Below are 18,583 nucleotides of genomic sequence, written 5' to 3' on the forward strand. Positions count from 1 at the left end.
AAAAATGTAAATTTCCAACTTCAACCAAACATGCTAGAAATGCTCTAATTGAGCTAATTAGCTCATCGTGAGAAATTCACAAACGTCTGACAAAAATGTAAAATGTAAATTTCCAACTTCAACGAAACACGCTAGAAATGCTCAAATTGCGCCAATTAACTTATTGTGAGAATATTACAAACATCTGACAAAAATGAAAACTGTAAATTTCCAATTTCAACCAAACATGCTAGAAATGTTTAATTGAGTTAATTAGCTCATTGTAAATATATTACAAACGTCTGACATAAATGAAAAATGTAAATTTCCAATTTCAACCAAACATGCTAGAAATGCTCTAATTGAGCTAATTAGCTCATTGTGAAAATATTACAAACGTCTCACAAGAATGAAAAATGTAAATTTCCAATTTCAACCAAACATGCTAGAAATGGTCTAATTGAGCTAATTAGCTCATTGTGAGAAATTCACAAACGTCTGACAAAAATGTAAAATGTAAATTTCCAATTTCAACCAAACATGCTAGAAATGCTCTAATTGAGTTAATTAGCTTATTGTGAAAATACCACAAACGTCTGACAAAAATGTAAAATGTAAATTTCCAATTTCAACCAAACATGCTAGAAATGCTCTAATTGAGCTAATTAGCTCATTGTGAAAATATTACAAACGTCTGACAAGAATGAAAAATGTAAAATTCCAATTTCAACCAAACATGGCAGAAAAGCTCAAATTGCGCAAATAAGCCAACTGTAAGAATTTTACAAACGCCTGACAAAAATGAAAAATGTAAATTTCCAATTTCAACCAAACATGCTAGAAATGCTCTAATTGAGTTAATTAGCTTATTGTGAAAATATCACAAACGTCTGACAAAAATGTAAAATGTAAATTTCCAAATTCAACCAGACATGCTAGAAATGCTCCAATTGAGCTAATTAGCTTATAGTGAGAATATTACAAACGTCTGACAAAAATGAAAAATGTAAACTTTCAATTTCAACCAAACATGTTAGAAATGCTCCAATTGCGCTAATTAGCTTATTTTGAGAATATTACAAACGTATGACAAGAATAAAAAATGTAAATTTCCAATTTCAACCAAACATGCTACAAATGCTTTAATTGAGCTAATTAGCTCATTGTAAAAATATTACAAACCTCTGACAAAAACGAAAAATGTAAATTTCCAATTTCAACCAAACATGCTAGAAATGCTCTAATTGAGCTAACTAGCTCATTGTAAAAATATTACAAACGTCTGACAAGAATGAAAAATGTAAATTTCCAATTTCACCCAAACATGCTAGAAATGCTCTAATTGAGCTAATTAGATCATTGTGAGAAATTCACAAACGTCTGACAAAAATGTAAAATGTAAATTTCCAACTTCAACGAAACACGCTAGAAATGCTCAAATTGCGCAAATAAGCCAACTGTAAGAATTTTACAAACGTCTGACAAAAATGAAAAATACAAATTTCCAATTTCAACCAAACATGCTAGAAATGCTCTAATTGAGCTAATTAGCTTATTGTGAAAATATTACAAACGTCTGACAAAAATGAAAAATGTAAATTTCCATTTTCAACCAAACATGCTAGAAATGCTCCAATTGAGCTAATTAGCTCATTGTGAAAATATTACAAACGTCTGACAAGAATGAAAGATGTAAATTTCCAATTTCAACCAAACATGCTAGAAATGCTCTAATTGAGTTAATTAGCTTATTGTGAAAATATCACAAACGTCTGACAAAAATGTAAAATGTAAATTTCCAATTTCAACCAAACATGCTAGAAATGCTCTAATTGCGCTAATTAGCTCATTGTGAAAATATTACAAACGTCTGACAAAAATGTAAAATGTAAATTTTCAACTTCAACGAAACACGCTAGAAAAGCTCAAATTGCGCAAATAAGCCAACTGTAAGAATTTTACAAACGTCTGACAAAAATGAAAAATGTAAATTTCCAACTTCAACCAAACATGCTAGAAATGCTCTAATTGAGCTAATTAGCTCATTGTGAGAAATTCACAAACGTCTGACAAAAATGAAAAATGTAAATTTCCAACTTCAACGAAAAACGCTAGAAATGCTCCAATTGTGCTAATTAACTTATTGTGAGAATATTACAAACATCTTACAAGAATGAAAAATGTAAATTTCCAACTTCAACCAAACATGCTAGAAATGCTCTAATTGAGCTAATTAGCTCATTGTGAGAAATTCACAAACGTCTGACAAAAATGTAAAATGTAAATTTCCAACTTCAACGAAACATGCTAGAAATGCTCTAATTGAGTTAATTAGCTCATTGTAAATATATTACAAACGTCTGACATAAATGAAAAATGTAAATTTCCAATTTCAACCAAACATGCTAGAAATGCTCTAATTGAGTTAATTAGCTTATTGTGAAAATATCACAAACGTCTGACAAAAATGTAAAATGTAAATTTCCAACTTCAACCAAACATGCTAGAAATGTTTAATTGAGTTAATTAGCTCATTGTAAATATATTACAAACGTCTGACATAAATGAAAAATGTAAATTTCCAATTTCAACCAAACATGCTAGAAATGCTCTAATTGAGCTAATTAGCTCATTGTGAAAATATTACAAACGTCTCACGAGAATGAAAAATGTAAATTTCCAATTTCAACCAAACATGCTAGAAATGGTCTAATTGAGCTAATTAGCTCATTGTGAGAAATTCACAAACGTCTGACAAAAATGTAAAATGTAAATTTCCAATTTCAACCAAACATGCTAGAAATGCTCTGATTGAGTTAATTAGCTTATTGTGAAAATATCACAAACGTCTGACAAAAATGTAAAATGTAAATTTCCAATTTCAACCAAACATGCTAGAAATGCTCTAATTGAGCTAATTAGCTCATTGTGAAAATATTACAAACGTCTGACAAGAATGAAAAATGTAAAATTCCAATTTCAACCAAACGTGGCAGAAAAACTCAAATTGCGCAAATAAGCCAACTGTAAGAATTTTACAAACGCCTGACAAAAATGAAAAATGTAAATTTCCAATTTCAACCAAACATGCTAGAAATGGTCTAATTGAGCTAATTAGCTCATTGTGAGAAATTCACAAACGTCTGACAAAAATGTAAAATGTAAATTTCCAATTTCAACCAAACATGCTAGAAATGCTCTGATTGAGTTAATTAGCTTATTGTGAAAATATCACAAACGTCTGACAAAAATGTAAAATGTAAATTTCCAATTTCAACCAAACATGCTAGAAATGCTCTAATTGAGCTAATTAGCTTATTGTGAAAATATTACAAACGTCTGACAAAAATGAAAAATGTAAATTTCCATTTTCAACCAAACATGCTAGAAATGCTCCAATTGAGCTAATTAGCTCATTGTGAAAATATTACAAACGTCTGACAAGAATGAAAAATGTAAATTTCCAATTTCAACCAAACATGCTAGAAATGCTCTAATTGAGCTAATTAGCTCATTGTGAGAAATTCACAAACGTCTGACAAAAATGTAAAATGTAAATTTCCAACTTCAACGAAACACGCTAGAAATGTTCAAATTGCGCAAATAAGCCAACTGTAAGAATTTTACAAACGTCTGACAAAAATGAAAAATGTAAATTTCCATTTTCAACCAAACATGCTAGAAATGCTCTAATTGAGTTAATTAGCTCATTGTAAATATATTACAAACGTCTGACGTAAATGAAAAATGTAAATTTCCAATTTCAACCAAACATGCTAGAAATGCTTTAATTGAGCTAATTAGCTCATTGTGAAAATATTACAAACGTCTCACACGAAAGAAAAATGTAAATTTCCAATTTCAACAAAACATGCTAGAAATGCTCTAATTGAGCTAATTAGCTCATTGTGAAAATATTACAAATGTCTCACGAGAATGAAAAATGTAAATTTCCAATTTCAACCAAACATGCTAGAAATGCTCTAATTGCGCTAATTAGCTCATTGTGAGAAATTCACAAACGTCTGACAAAAATGTAAAATGTAAATTTCCAACTTCAACGAAACACGCTAGAAAAGCTCAAATTGCGCAAATAAGCCAACTGTAAGAATTTTACAAAGGTCTGACAAAAATGAAAAATGTAAATTTCCAATTTCAACCAAACATGCTAGAAATGCTCTAATTGAGCTAATTAGCTCATTGTGAGAAATTCACAAACGTCTGACAAAAATGAAAAATGTAAATTTCCAACTTCAACGAAAAACGCTAGAAATGCTCCAATTGCGCTAATTAACTTATTGTGAGAATATTACAAACGTCTCACACGAAAGAAAAATGTAAATTTCCAATTTCAACAAAACATGCTAGAAATGCTCTAATTGAGCTAATTAGCTCATTGTGAAAATATTACAAATGTCTCACGAGAATGAAAAATGTAAATTTCCAATTTCAACCAAACATGCTAGAAATGCTCTAATTGCGCTAATTAGCTCATTGTGAGAAATTCACAAACGTCTGACAAAAATGTAAAATGTAAATTTCCAATTTCAACCAAACATGCTAGAAATGCTCTAATTGAGTTAATTAGCTCATTGTGAGAAATTCACAAACGTCTGACAAAAATGTAAAATGTAAATTTCCAACTTCAACGAAACACGCTAGAAATGCTCAAATTGCGCAAATAAGCCAACTGTAAGAATTTTACAAACATCTGACAAAAATGAAAAATACAAATTTCCAATTTCAACCAAACATGCTAGAAATGCTCTAATTGAGCTAATTAGCTTATTGTGAAAATATTACAAACGTCTGACAAAAATGAAAAATGTAAATTTCCATTTTCAACCAAACATGCTAGAAATGCTCTAATTGAGTTAATTAGCTTATTGTGAAAATATCACAAACGTCTGACAAAAATGTAAAATGTAAATTTCCAATTTCAACCAAACATGCTAGAAATGCTCTAATTGAGCTAATTAGCTCATTGTGAAAATATTACAAACGTCTGACAAGAATGAAAAATGTAAATTTCCAATTTCAATCAAACATGGCAGAAAAGCTCAAATTGCGCAAATAAGCCAACTGTAAGAATTTTACAAACGCCTGACAAAAATGAAAAATGTAAATTTCCAATTTCAACCAAACATGCTAGAAATGATCTAATTGAGCTAATTAGCTCATTGTGAAAATATTACAAACGTCTCACAAGAATGAAAAATGTAAATTTCCAATTTCAACCAAACATGCTAGAAATGTTTAATTGAGTTAATTAGCTCATTGTAAATATATTACAAACGTCTGACATAAATGAAAAATGTAAATTTCCAATTTCAACCAAACATGCTAGAAATGCTCTAATTGAGCTAATTAGCTCATTGTGAAAATATTACAAACGTCTCACAAGAATGAAAAATGTAAATTTCCAATTTCAACCAAACATGCTAGAAATGGTCTAATTGAGCTAATTAGCTCATTGTGAGAAATTCACAAACGTCTGACAAAAATGTAAAATGTAAATTTCCAATTTCAACCAAACATGCTAGAAATGCTCTAATTGAGTTAATTAGCTTATTGTGAAAATATCACAAACGTCTGACAAAAATGTAAAATGTAAATTTCCAATTTCAACCAAACATGCTAGAAATGCTCTAATTGAGCTAATTAGCTCATTGTGAAAATATTACAAACGTCTGACAAGAATGAAAAATGTAAAATTCCAATTTCAACCAAACATGGCAGAAAAGCTCAAATTGCGCAAATAAGCCAACTGTAAGAATTTTACAAACGCCTGACAAAAATGAAAAATGTAAATTTCCAATTTCAACCAAACATGCTAGAAATGCTCTAATTGAGTTAATTAGCTTATTGTGAAAATATCACAAACGTCTGACAAAAATGTAAAATGTAAATTTCCAAATTCAACCAGACATGCTAGAAATGCTCCAATTGAGCTAATTAGCTTATAGTGAGAATATTACAAACGTCTGACAAAAATGAAAAATGTAAACTTTCAATTTCAACCAAACATGTTAGAAATGCTCCAATTGCGCTAATTAGCTTATTTTGAGAATATTACAAACGTATGACAAGAATAAAAAATGTAAATTTCCAATTTCAACCAAACATGCTACAAATGCTTTAATTGAGCTAATTAGCTCATTGTAAAAATATTACAAACCTCTGACAAAAACGAAAAATGTAAATTTCCAATTTCAACCAAACATGCTAGAAATGCTCTAATTGAGCTAACTAGCTCATTGTAAAAATATTACAAACGTCTGACAAGAATGAAAAATGTAAATTTCCAATTTCACCCAAACATGCTAGAAATGCTCTAATTGAGCTAATTAGATCATTGTGAGAAATTCACAAACGTCTGACAAAAATGTAAAATGTAAATTTCCAACTTCAACGAAACACGCTAGAAATGCTCAAATTGCGCAAATAAGCCAACTGTAAGAATTTTACAAACGTCTGACAAAAATGAAAAATACAAATTTCCAATTTCAACCAAACATGCTAGAAATGCTCTAATTGAGCTAATTAGCTTATTGTGAAAATATTACAAACGTCTGACAAAAATGAAAAATGTAAATTTCCATTTTCAACCAAACATGCTAGAAATGCTCCAATTGAGCTAATTAGCTCATTGTGAAAATATTACAAACGTCTGACAAGAATGAAAGATGTAAATTTCCAATTTCAACCAAACATGCTAGAAATGCTCTAATTGAGTTAATTAGCTTATTGTGAAAATATCACAAACGTCTGACAAAAATGTAAAATGTAAATTTCCAATTTCAACCAAACATGCTAGAAATGCTCTAATTGCGCTAATTAGCTCATTGTGAAAATATTACAAACGTCTGACAAAAATGTAAAATGTAAATTTTCAACTTCAACGAAACACGCTAGAAAAGCTCAAATTGCGCAAATAAGCCAACTGTAAGAATTTTACAAACGTCTGACAAAAATGAAAAATGTAAATTTCCAACTTCAACCAAACATGCTAGAAATGCTCTAATTGAGCTAATTAGCTCATTGTGAGAAATTCACAAACGTCTGACAAAAATGAAAAATGTAAATTTCCAACTTCAACGAAAAACGCTAGAAATGCTCCAATTGTGCTAATTAACTTATTGTGAGAATATTACAAACATCTTACAAGAATGAAAAATGTAAATTTCCAACTTCAACCAAACATGCTAGAAATGCTCTAATTGAGCTAATTAGCTCATTGTGAGAAATTCACAAACGTCTGACAAAAATGTAAAATGTAAATTTCCAACTTCAACGAAACATGCTAGAAATGCTCTAATTGAGTTAATTAGCTCATTGTAAATATATTACAAACGTCTGACATAAATGAAAAATGTAAATTTCCAATTTCAACCAAACATGCTAGAAATGCTCTAATTGAGTTAATTAGCTTATTGTGAAAATATCACAAACGTCTGACAAAAATGTAAAATGTAAATTTCCAACTTCAACCAAACATGCTAGAAATGTTTAATTGAGTTAATTAGCTCATTGTAAATATATTACAAACGTCTTACATAAATGAAAAATGTAAATTTCCAATTTCAACCAAACATGCTAGAAATGCTCTAATTGAGCTAATTAGCTCATTGTGAAAATATTACAAACGTCTCACGAGAATGAAAAATGTAAATTTCCAATTTCAACCAAACATGCTAGAAATGGTCTAATTGAGCTAATTAGCTCATTGTGAGAAATTCACAAACGTCTGACAAAAATGTAAAATGTAAATTTCCAATTTCAACCAAACATGCTAGAAATGCTCTGATTGAGTTAATTAGCTTATTGTGAAAATATCACAAACGTCTGACAAAAATGTAAAATGTAAATTTCCAATTTCAACCAAACATGCTAGAAATGCTCTAATTGAGCTAATTAGCTCATTGTGAAAATATTACAAACGTCTGACAAGAATGAAAAATGTAAAATTCCAATTTCAACCAAACGTGGCAGAAAAACTCAAATTGCGCAAATAAGCCAACTGTAAGAATTTTACAAACGCCTGACAAAAATGAAAAATGTAAATTTCCAATTTCAACCAAACATGCTAGAAATGGTCTAATTGAGCTAATTATCTCATTGTGAGAAATTCACAAACGTCTGACAAAAATGTAAAATGTAAATTTCCAATTTCAACCAAACATGCTAGAAATGCTCTGATTGAGTTAATTAGCTTATTGTGAAAATATCACAAACGTCTGACAAAAATGTAAAATGTAAATTTCCAATTTCAACCAAACATGCTAGAAATGCTCTAATTGAGCTAATTAGCTTATTGTGAAAATATTACAAACGTCTGACAAAAATGAAAAATGTAAATTTCCATTTTCAACCAAACATGCTAGAAATGCTCCAATTGAGCTAATTAGCTCATTGTGAAAATATTACAAACGTCTGACAAGAATGAAAAATGTAAATTTCCAATTTCAACCAAACATGCTAGAAATGCTCTAATTGAGCTAATTAGCTCATTGTGAGAAATTCACAAACGTCTGACAAAAATGTAAAATGTAAATTTCCAACTTCAACGAAACACGCTAGAAATGTTCAAATTGCGCAAATAAGCCAACTGTAAGAATTTTACAAACGTCTGACAAAAATGAAAAATGTAAATTTCCATTTTCAACCAAACATGCTAGAAATGCTCTAATTGAGTTAATTAGCTCATTGTAAATATATTACAAACGTCTGACGTAAATGAAAAATGTAAATTTCCAATTTCAACCAAACATGCTAGAAATGCTTTAATTGAGCTAATTAGCTCATTGTGAAAATATTACAAACGTCTCACACGAAAGAAAAATGTAAATTTCCAATTTCAACAAAACATGCTAGAAATGCTCTAATTGAGCTAATTAGCTCATTGTGAAAATATTACAAATGTCTCACGAGAATGAAAAATGTAAATTTCCAATTTCAACCAAACATGCTAGAAATGCTCTAATTGCGCTAATTAGCTCATTGTGAGAAATTCACAAACGTCTGACAAAAATGTAAAATGTAAATTTCCAACTTCAACGAAACACGCTAGAAAAGCTCAAATTGCGCAAATAAGCCAACTGTAAGAATTTTACAAAGGTCTGACAAAAATGAAAAATGTAAATTTCCAATTTCAACCAAACATGCTAGAAATGCTCTAATTGAGCTAATTAGCTCATTGTGAGAAATTCACAAACGTCTGACAAAAATGAAAAATGTAAATTTCCAACTTCAACGAAAAACGCTAGAAATGCTCCAATTGCGCTAATTAACTTATTGTGAGAATATTACAAACGTCTCACACGAAAGAAAAATGTAAATTTCCAATTTCAACAAAACATGCTAGAAATGCTCTAATTGAGCTAATTAGCTCATTGTGAAAATATTACAAATGTCTCACGAGAATGAAAAATGTAAATTTCCAATTTCAACCAAACATGCTAGAAATGCTCTAATTGCGCTAATTAGCTCATTGTGAGAAATTCACAAACGTCTGACAAAAATGTAAAATGTAAATTTCCAATTTCAACCAAACATGCTAGAAATGCTCTAATTGAGTTAATTAGCTCATTGTGAGAAATTCACAAACGTCTGACAAAAATGTAAAATGTAAATTTCCAACTTCAACGAAACACGCTAGAAATGCTCAAATTGCGCAAATAAGCCAACTGTAAGAATTTTACAAACATCTGACAAAAATGAAAAATACAAATTTCCAATTTCAACCAAACATGCTAGAAATGCTCTAATTGAGCTAATTAGCTTATTGTGAAAATATTACAAACGTCTGACAAAAATGAAAAATGTAAATTTCCATTTTCAACCAAACATGCTAGAAATGCTCTAATTGAGTTAATTAGCTTATTGTGAAAATATCACAAACGTCTGACAAAAATGTAAAATGTAAATTTCCAATTTCAACCAAACATGCTAGAAATGCTCTAATTGAGCTAATTAGCTCATTGTGAAAATATTACAAACGTCTGACAAGAATGAAAAATGTAAATTTCCAATTTCAATCAAACATGGCAGAAAAGCTCAAATTGCGCAAATAAGCCAACTGTAAGAATTTTACAAACGCCTGACAAAAATGAAAAATGTAAATTTCCAATTTCAACCAAACATGCTAGAAATGATCTAATTGAGCTAATTAGCTCATTGTGAAAATATTACAAACGTCTCACAAGAATGAAAAATGTAAATTTCCAATTTCAACCAAACATGCTAGAAATGGTCTAATTGAGCTAATTAGCTCATTGTGAGAAATTCACAAACGTCTGACAAAAATGTAAAATGTAAATTTCCAATTTCAACCAAACATGCTAGAAATGCTCTAATTGAGTTAATTAGCTTATTGTGAAAATATCACAAACGTCTGACAAAAATGTAAAATGTAAATTTCCAATTTCAACCAAACATGCTAGAAATGCTCTAATTGAGCTAATTAGCTCATTGTGAAAATATTACAAACGTCTGACAAGAATGAAAAATGTAAATTTCCAATTTCAATCAAACATGGCAGAAAAGCTCAAATTGCGCAAATAAGCCAACTGTAAGAATTTTACAAACGCCTGACAAAAATGAAAAATGTAAATTTCCAACTTCAACGAAACACGCTAGAAATGCTCAAATTGCGCAAATAAGCCAACTGTACGATTTTTACAAACGTCTGACAAAAATGAAAAATGTAAATTTCCAATTTCAACCAAACATGCTAGAAATGCTATAATTGAGTTAATTAGCTCATTGTAAATATATTACAAACGTCTGACGTAAATGAAAAATGTAAATTTCCAATTTCAACCAAACATGCTAGAAATGCTTTAATTGAGCTAATTAGCTCTTTGTGAAAATATTACAAACGTCTCACACGAAAGAAAAATGTAAATTTCCAATTTCAACAAAACATGCTAGAAATGCTCTAATTGAGCTAATTAGCTCATTGTGAAAATATTACAAATGTCTCACGAGAATGAAAAATGTAAATTTCCAATTTCAACCAAACATGCTAGAAATGCTCTAATTGCGCTAATTAGCTCATTGTGAGAAATTCACAAACGTCTGACAAAAATGTAAAATGTAAATTTCCAACTTCAACGAAACACGCTAGAAAAGCTCAAATTGCGCAAATAAGCCAACTGTAAGAATTTTACAAACGTCTGACAAAAATGAAAAATGTAAATTTCCAATTTCAACCAAACATGCTAGAAATGCTCTAATTGAGCTAATTAGCTCATTGTGAAAATATTACAAACGTCTGACAAGAATGAAAAATGTAAATTTACAACTTCAACCAAACATGCTAGAAATGCTCTAATTGAGCTAATTAGATCATTGTGAGAAATTCACAAACGTCTGACAAAAATGAAAAATGTAAATTTCCAACTTCAACGAAAAACGCTAGAAATGCTCCAATTGTGCTAATTAACTTATTGTGAGAATATTACAAACATCTGACAAGAATGAAAAATGTAAATTTCCAACTTCAACCAAACATGCTAGAAATGCTCTAATTGAGCTAATTAGCTCATTGTGAGAAATTCACAAACGTCTGACAAAAATGTAAAATGTAAATTTCCAACTTCAACGAAACACGTTAGAAATGCTCAAATTGCGCCAATTAACTTATTGTGAGAATATTACAAACATCTAACAAAAATGAAAAATGTAAATTTCCAATTTCAACCAAACATGCTAGAAATGTTTAATTGAGTTAATTAGCTCATTGTAAATATATTACAAACGTCTGACATAAATGAAAAATTTAAATTTCCAATTTCAACTAAACATGCTAGAAATGCTCTAATTGAGCTAATTAGCTCATTGTGAAAATATTACAAACGTCTCACAAGAATGAAAAATGTAAATTTCCAATTTCAACCAAACATGCTAGAAATGGTCTAATTGAGCTAATTAGCTCATTGTGAGAAATTCACAAACGTCTGACAAAAATGTAAAATGTAAATTTCCAATTTCAACCAAACATGCTAGAAATGCTCTAATTGAGTTAATTAGCTTATTGTGAAAATATCACAAACGTCTGACAAAAATGTAAAATGTAAATTTCCAATTTCAACCAAACATGCTAGAAATGCTCTAATTGAGCTAATTAGCTCATTGTGAAAATATTACAAATGTCTGACAAGAATGAAAAATGTAAAATTCCAATTTCAATCAAACATGGCAGAAAAGCTCAAATTGCGCAAATAAGCCAACTGTAAGAATTTTACAAACGCCTGACAAAAATGAAAAATGTAAATTTCCATTTTCAACCAAACATGCTAGAAATGCTCCAATTGAGCTAATTAGCTCATTGTGAAAATATTACAAACGTCTGACAAGAATGAAAAATGTAAATTTCCAATTTCACCCAAACATGCTAGAAATGCTCTAATTGAGCTAATTAGCTCATTGTGAGAAATTCACAAACGTCTGACAAAAATGTAAAATGTAAATTTCCAACTTCAACGAAAAACGCTGGAAATGCTCCAATTGTGCTAATTAACTTATTGTGAGAATATTACAAACATCTGACAAGAATGAAAAATGTAAATTTCCAACTTCAACCAAACATGCTAGAAATGCTCTAATTGAGCTAATTAGCTCATTGTGAGAAATTCACAAACGTCTGACAAAAATGTAAAATGTAAATTTCCAACTTCAACGAAACACGCTAGAAATGCTCAAATTGCGCCAATTAACTTATTGTGAGAATATTACAAACATCTGACAAAAATGAAAAATGTAAATTTCCAATTTCAACCAAACATGCTAGAAATGTTTAATTGAGTTAATTAGCTCATTGTAAATATATTACAAACGTCTGACATAAATGAAAAATTTAAATTTCCAATTTCAACCAAACATGCTAGAAATGCTCTAATTGAGCTAATTAGCTCATTGTGAAAATATTACAAACGTCTCACAAGAATGAAAAATGTAAATTTCCAATTTCAACCAAACATGCTAGAAATGGTCTAATTGAGCTAATTAGCTCATTGTGAGAAATTCACAAACGTCTGACAAAAATGTAAAATGTAAATTTCCAATTTCAACCAAACATGCTAGAAATGCTCTAATTGAGTTAATTAGCTTATTGTAAAAATATCACAAACGTCTGACAAAAATGTAAAATGTAAATTTCCAATTTCAACCAAACATGCTAGAAATGCTCTAATTGAGCTAATTAGCTCATTGTGAAAATATTACAAACGTCTGACAAGAATGAAAAATGTAAATTTCCAATTTCAATCAAACATGGCAGAAAAGCTCAAATTGCGCAAATAAGCCAACTGTAAGAATTTTACAAACGCCTGACAAAAATGAAAAATGTAAATTTCCAATTTCAACCAAACATGCTAGAAATGCTCTAATTGAGCTAATTAGCTTATTGTGAAAATATTACAAACGTCTGACAAAAATGAAAAATGTAAATTTCCATTTTCAACCAAACATGCTAGAAATGCTCCAATTGAGCTAATTAGCTCATTGTGAAAATATTACAAACGTCTGACAAGAATGAAAAATGTAAATTTCCAATTTCACCCAAACATGCTAGAAATGCTCTAATTGAGCTAATTAGCTCATTGTGAGAAATTCACAAACGTCTGACAAAAATGTAAAATGTAAATTTCCAACTTCAACGAAACACGCTAGAAATGCTCAAATTGCGCAAATAAGCCAACTGTAAGAATTTTACAAACGTCTGACAAAAATGAAAAATGTAAATTTCCAATTTCAACCAAACATGCTAGAAATGCTATAATTGAATTAATTAGCTCATTGTAAATATATTACAAACGTCTGAAGTAAATGAAAAATGTAAATTTCCAATTTCAACCAAACATGCTAGAAATGCTTTAATTGAGCTAATTAGCTCTTTGTGAAAATATTACAAACGTCTCACACGAAAGAAAAATGTAAATTTCCAATTTCAACAAAACATGCTAGAAATGCTCTAATTGAGCTAATTAGCTCATTGTGAAAATATTACAAATGTCTCACGAGAATGAAAAATGTAAATTTCCAATTTCAACCAAACATGCTAGAAATGCTCTAATTGCGCTAATTAGCTCATTGTGAGAAATTCACAAACGTCTGACAAAAATGTAAAATGTAAATTTCCAACTTCAACGAAACACGCTAGAAAAGCTCAAATTGCGCAAATAAGCCAACTGTAAGAATTTTACAAACGTCTGACAAAAATGAAAAATGTAAATTTCCAATTTCAACCAAACATGCTAGAAATGCTCTAATTGAGCTAATTAGCTCATTGTGAAAATATTACAAACGTCTGACAAGAATGAAAAATGTAAATTTCCAACTTCAACCAAACATGCTAGAAATGCTCTAATTGAGCTAATTAGATCATTGTGAGAAATTCACAAACGTCTGACAAAAATGAAAAATGTAAATTTCCAACTTCAACGAAAAACGCTAGAAATGCTCCAATTGTGCTAATTAACTTATTGTGAGAATATTACAAACATCTGACAAGAATGAAAAATGTAAATTTCCAACTTCAACCAAACATGCTAGAAATGCTCTAATTGAGCTAATTAGCTCATTGTGAGAAATTCACAAACGTCTGACAAAAATGTAAAATGTAAATTTCCAACTTCAACGAAACACGTTAGAAATGCTCAAATTGCGCCAATTAACTTATTGTGAGAATATTACAAACATCTGACAAAAATGAAAAATGTAAATTTCCAATTTCAACCAAACATGCTAGAAATGTTTAATTGAGTTAATTAGCTCATTGTAAATATATTACAAACGTCTGACATAAATGAAAAATTTAAATTTCCAATTTCAACCAAACATGCTAGAAATGCTCTAATTGAGCTAATTAGCTCATTGTGAAAATATTACAAACGTCTCACAAGAATGAAAAATGTAAATTTCCAATTTCAACCAAACATGCTAGAAATGGTCTAATTGAGCTAATTAGCTCATTGTGAGAAATTCACAAACGTCTGACAAAAATGTAAAATGTAAATTTCCAATTTCAACCAAACATGCTAGAAATGCTCTAATTGAGTTAATTAGCTTATTGTGAAAATATCACAAACGTCTGACAAAAATGTAAAATGTAAATTTCCAATTTCAACCAAACATGCTAGAAATGCTCTAATTGAGCTAATTAGCTCATTGTGAAAATATTACAAACGTCTGACAAGAATGAAAAATGTAAAATTCCAATTTCAATCAAACATGGCAAAAAGCTCAAATTGCGCAAATAAGCCAACTGTAAGAATTTTACAAACGCCTGACAAAAATGAAAAATGTAAATTTCCAATTTCAACCAAACATGCTAGAAATGCTCTAATTGAGCTAATTAGCTTATTGTGAAAATATTACAAACGTCTGACAAAAATGAAAAATGTAAATTTCCATTTTCAACCAAACATGCTAGAAATGCTCCAATTGAGCTAATTAGCTCATTGTGAAAATATTACAAACGTCTGACAAGAATGAAAAATGTAAATTTCCAATTTCACCCAAACATGCTAGAAATGCTCTAATTGAGCTAATTAGCTCATTGTGAGAAATTCACAAACGTCTGACAAAAATGTAAAATGTAAATTTCCAACTTCAACGAAACACGCTAGAAATGCTCAAATTGCGCAAATAAGCCAACTGTAAGAATTTTACAAACGTCTGACAAAAATGAAAAATGTAAATTTCCAATGTCAACCAAACATGCTAGAAATGCTATAATTGAGTTAATTAGCTCATTGTAAATATATTACAAACGTCTGACGTAAATGAAAAATGTAAATTTCCAATTTCAACCAAACATGCTAGAAATGCTTTAATTGAGCTAATTAGCTCTTTGTGAAAATATTACAAACGTCTCACACGAAAGAAAAATGTAAATTTCCAATTTCAACAAAACATGCTAGAAATGCTCTAATTGAGCTAATTAGCTCATTGTGAAAATATTACAAATGTCTCACGAGAATGAAAAATGTAAATTTCCAATTTCAACCAAACATGCTAGAAATGCTCTAATTGCGCTAATTAGCTCATTGTGAGAAATTCACAAACGTCTGACAAAAATGTAAAATGTAAATTTCCAACTTCAACGAAACACGCTAGAAAAGCTCAAATTGCGCAAATAAGCCAACTGTAAGAATTTTACAAACGTCTGACAAAAATGAAAAATGTAAATTTCCAATTTCAACCAAACATGCTAGAAATGCTCTAATTGAGCTAATTAGCTCATTGTGAAAATATTACAAACGTCTGACAAGAATGAAAAATGTAAATTTCCAACTTCAACCAAACATGCTAGAAATGCTCTAATTGAGCTAATTAGCTCATTGTGAGAAATTCACAAACGTCTGACAAAAATGAAAAATGTAAATTTCCAACTTCAACGAAAAACGCTAAAAATGCTCCAATTGTGCTAATTAACTTATTGTGAGAATATTACAAACATCTGACAAGAATGAAAAATGTAAATTTCCAACTTCAACCAAACATGCTAGAAATGCTCTAATTGAGCTAATTAGCTCATCGTGAGAAATTCACAAACGTCTGACAAAAATGTAAAATGTAAATTTCCAACTTCAACGAAACACGCTAGAAATGCTCAAATTGCGCCAATTAACTTATTGTGAGAATATTACAAACATCTGACAAAAATGAAAACTGTAAATTTCCAATTTCAACCAAACATGCTAGAAATGTTTAATTGAGTTAATTAGCTCATTGTAAATATATTACAAACGTCTGACATAAATGAAAAATGTAAATTTCCAATTTCAACCAAACATGCTAGAAATGCTCTAATTGAGCTAATTAGCTCATTGTGAAAATATTACAAACGTCTCACAAGAATGAAAAATGTAAATTTCCAATTTCAACCAAACATGCTAGAAATGGTCTAATTGAGCTAATTAGCTCATTGTGAGAAATTCACAAACGTCTGACAAAAATGTAAAATGTAAATTTCCAATTTCAACCAAACATGCTAGAAATGCTCTAATTGAGTTAATTAGCTTATTGTGAAAATATCACAAACGTCTGACAAAAATGTAAAATGTAAATTTCCAATTTCAACCAAACATGCTAGAAATGCTCTAATTGAGCTAATTAGCTCATTGTGAAAATATTACAAACGTCTGACAAGAATGAAAAATGTAAAATTCCAATTTCAACCAAACATGGCAGAAAAGCTCAAATTGCGCAAATAAGCCAACTGTAAGAATTTTACAAACGCCTGACAAAAATGAAAAATGTAAATTTCCAATTTCAACCAAACATGCTAGAAATGCTCTAATTGAGTTAATTAGCTTATTGTGAAAATATCACAAACGTCTGACAAAAATGTAAAATGTAAATTTCCAAATTCAACCAGACATGCTAGAAATGCTCCAATTGAGCTAATTAGCTTATAGTGAGAATATTACAAACGTCTGACAAAAATGAAAAATGTAAACTTTCAATTTCAACCAAACATGTTAGAAATGCTCCAATTGCGCTAATTAGCTTATTTTGAGAATATTACAAACGTATGACAAGAATAAAAAATGTAAATTTCCAATTTCAACCAAACATGCTAGAAATGCTTTAATTGAGCTAATTAGCTCATTGTAAAAATATTACAAACCTCTGACAAAAACGAAAAATGTAAATTTCCAATTTCAACCAAACATGCTAGAAATGCTCTAATTGAGCTAACTAGCTCATTGTAAAAATATTACAAACGTCTGACAAGAATGAAAAATGTAAATTTCCAATTTCACCCAAACATGCTAGAAATGCTCTAATTGAGCTAATTAGATCATTGTGAGAAAATCACAAACGTCTGACAAAAATGTAAAATGTAAATTTCCAACTTCAACGAAACACGCTAGAAATGCTCAAATTGCGCAAATAAGCCAACTGTAAGAATTTTACAAACGTCTGACAAAAATGAAAAATACAAATTTCCAATTTCAACCAAACATGCTAGAAATGCTCTAATTGAGCTAATTAGCTTATTGTGAAAATATTACAAACGTCTGACAAAAATGAAAAATGTAAATTTCCATTTTCAACCAAACATGCTAGAAATGCTCCAATTGAGCTAATTAGCTCATTGTGAAAATATTACAAACGTCTGACAAGAATGAAAGATGTAAATTTCCAATTTCAACCAAACATGCTAGAAATGCTCTAATTGAGTTAATTAGCTTATTGTGAAAATATCACAAACGTCTGACAAAAATGTAAAATGTAAATTTCCAATTTCAACCAAACATGCTAGAAATGCTCTAATTGCGCTAATTAGCTCATTGTGAAAATATTACAAACGTCTGACAAAAATGTAAAATGTAAATTTTCAACTTCAACGAAACACGCTAGAAAAGCTCAAATTGCGCAAATAAGCCAACTGTAAGAATTTTACAAACGTCTGACAAAAATGAAAAATGTAAATTTCCAACTTCAACCAAACATGCTAGAAATGCTCTAATTGAGCTAATTAGCTCATTGTGAGAAATTCACAAACGTCTGACAAAAATGAAAAATGTAAATTTCCAACTTCAACGAAAAACGCTAGAAATGCTCCAATTGTGCTAATTAACTTATTGTG

This window comes from Watersipora subatra, chromosome 11 (genome assembly GCF_963576615.1).
Source record: "Watersipora subatra chromosome 11, tzWatSuba1.1, whole genome shotgun sequence".
Lineage (NCBI taxonomy): Eukaryota > Metazoa > Bryozoa > Gymnolaemata > Cheilostomatida > Watersiporidae > Watersipora > Watersipora subatra.